Raw genomic sequence first — 2910 nt, 5'->3', positions numbered from 1 at the left:
AAATTTATTTTGCTCTGCAACAAACACAGATAATTGTCTGAGGAAATGCACACAAATACCAGTTAAAGTACAAGTGTGCACACACCGAATTCACCTGAGTACACAAACATACACTTGGATTCCCTAACACACGAAATTATTCCTAACCACACACCTCAATGCACATGCTCACACATGGAGAATGGTTTGCTTTTGAGTGGAGAAAAAAAATTTAACTTAGAAGAGAGGCAGAGAGAGAGGGTGAGTTCCAGGTAGGTCCTGGCAACCCGGTAAGGCGTGCAACGGTCTTCCCCAATGCCAATCCTTGTATGGTGTGGGTGGAGTGGAGAAACCGAGGCGTCCCCAACTCAGCACTCCGTTGGGAAATGCTCAAAATAAGTGTCTATATGTTGTGGGAGAAGCATTTCAGACCTACATTTGGGTGGACAGACCTTCTGGAGTGTCCTTCTAAATAAAACGGTAGCTTGTTTCCCAATGAAAACACTCAGCCCAGATCAGAATATAATCCGAAAATGGATGTGTTCGCCTCTCTCCTCTTCAATTTCTTTTCATTCTTCCTTCCTCTAAATTGGAAGGTTTAATTGGTCCCATAGTCCGAACTCCCATAACCCCTTTCTTCCCCTGCCAGCTTCAAGTCCAAAGAACAAGAACAGTTAGAAAATGTCTTCTTTGATGATGATAATGATACGGTTGTTGATGTTATTATTAACTTTACTATTATTAATATATTTTTCTATTCCTGCGGCTCGTGTTCTGGGGCTCTCTCAGCCCATGACCATTCGGAGCTGCTTGACTACAGCTGGAGATCTTTGCGGTCGGAGCCCAGAGGTTGGGGGTGGGTAGAGAATGTGTTTAAATGTCACAGGCTGACATCTCTCTCCATCTAGTGCAAGGCGAGGATGGAAAGTGCAATGATTTCCCGAATTAACCTACAGGTTTGTTTTCTTTGTTGCCTTACATTGATAAAGTCAGCTCTATTCGTGGCGCAACCGCTGTCCCCCAACTCCTCGGCCAGTTAATTTGGTGTTCCTTTGTGCAAAACCTGTATCCACGCCGAGAACCCCGACTAGGCCGCCCCCTCCCCCACCGCACCCTTTTGGCTTCTCTCCCTCTTCACCTTTAGTTCTTCCGGGCGGAACTGGCATTCCTCTCTCCCTCCAGGCATGTTGGAAAGTCCAAGGCAAGTCTGGGAAAGGTTTGTTTTGAAAAACAAAGAGTTTAGGAGAACGTTTGGGAGAATGTCAAATCCCTTAACAGTAAAGGAGAGGAAGATGCAGGCTGCTTCGGAGAGCTTGTCCCTCGCTCTCCCTGCTTCTCACCCCGCAAAAAGGCACTAGGCAAGAAGTTTTTGTGAGGCAAATCCCCTGAGTATGGGAAATGGACGGTTTCTACCCTATACTCCCTTTTAGGAGTAAACTTTTTAAAATACGTTTTTCGAGGTGCCCGCCATTCCCAGGGATTTTAATAAGTTATTTTAAATTAATTTGCTGTTGCTGTTATTTGGATTTTTTTAAATAAAAGAACAGAACTAATTTCAGAAGAAAATAGGAAAACATATAAACAAATGGAAAAGCTTCCCTCCAACTTCATTTATCTTCACCTTTCTACAGATGAAATTTAAGGCTTTATATCTCAGCAAACTCGTTTTGTTTGTTTGTCCCTTAAATAGAAAAACAAACTTTTATCAATTACAAGATCCTCCGCTGCTCTGAGGAACAAATAAACCTTTTGTAGCTGGAGTTTATTTTTGAAAACAAAAGACAAATCATTTAACTCCAGATTTGTTTGCTCTGAAGATTTAAAATACATGTACATGTGTATGTGTGGCTTTAAATGTATGCACGTAAATGTGTGTATGGAAGCTTCGGTGAATTTATGTATATATCTATGTGTGCATGTATGTCTGTGTATAGATCCGCATGTATGTAATTTTAGATGTATTTTTCACCGAAACAAAAACCTGATTCATCTCCTTCCCCTCCTCACAGACCTCCTCCCCCCTTCCCCCCCACGAACGCCAATCTCGTAATGGAAGCCTCTGGACTGAAATTATTTTCTTCTGCGATCTTGGGCATATGGTAGTTTAGTATGGGCCAGAAAGACGAGGTTTGGGCTTTTGGGAGAGATAGGTTGTTTTCCTTCCTTTTTCTGTTGCCAGAGAATGTCTGTTCGTCCGTCTGTCCGTCTCTCTGGCCAGCAACTTCAGACCCTAGCAGAGACCTACAGCTCCGAGCCAGAACTAAAACTTTCAGGCTGCACTCTGCCCTGGGGTTGAAAACTATTGCTCCTTCTAGAATGAAGAAGTAAAAGCTCACAAATAAAATAAAATGTTGAAAATGCACTTTTAATTCCTTTTATCAACAGAGCGCCGCCGCGCCCGAAAGACCATCCCAACTGGGAGAGGTACATTCACACTCGTGTGTCCCGCGTTTACACATCCCTGCCCGCAAAGCGAAGTGGAGGTGCCTCACGGCAAAAATCCCATACATTTTTAACTACAGTGATTACTAAATTAATAGCAGGCACCAAGACAGATGTCAAAACGTCTTGAAAATGTTTATCTGTGAATAATTGAGAAGGTGGTGGGACGCATTATCTGATTGTATAATGAAATATGTATGAGGAACAGCTGTTTGCAAGAGTCCCCTCCCGTCGTTTCCTTAGCCTGGGCCCTTTTCCTCGCCAGAGGCGAGAGAACGACAAACTTGGGCACCTACTTCTTAACTAGGGAGAAGAGTCTCTTTCTTGTGACATCCCCCTCCTCTCCCCTCCCCCCCCCCAACTTCAAATAGAGGTTGGAGAGGAAGAAAGGAGGTTCCTTCTCAGAGCTGGCCAACACTGAGCCTGGGAGACTGGGAGGCCTAGGCCAATCTCTCTCTCTCTCTCTCTCTCTCTCTCTCTCTCTCTCTC

This window comes from Petaurus breviceps, unplaced genomic scaffold, assembly GCF_028583685.1.
Source record: "Petaurus breviceps papuanus isolate PSGF00001 unplaced genomic scaffold, PetGlider_PUasm1.0 90842, whole genome shotgun sequence".
NCBI lineage: Eukaryota > Metazoa > Chordata > Mammalia > Diprotodontia > Petauridae > Petaurus > Petaurus breviceps.
This window is presented reverse-complemented; position numbering follows the sequence as displayed.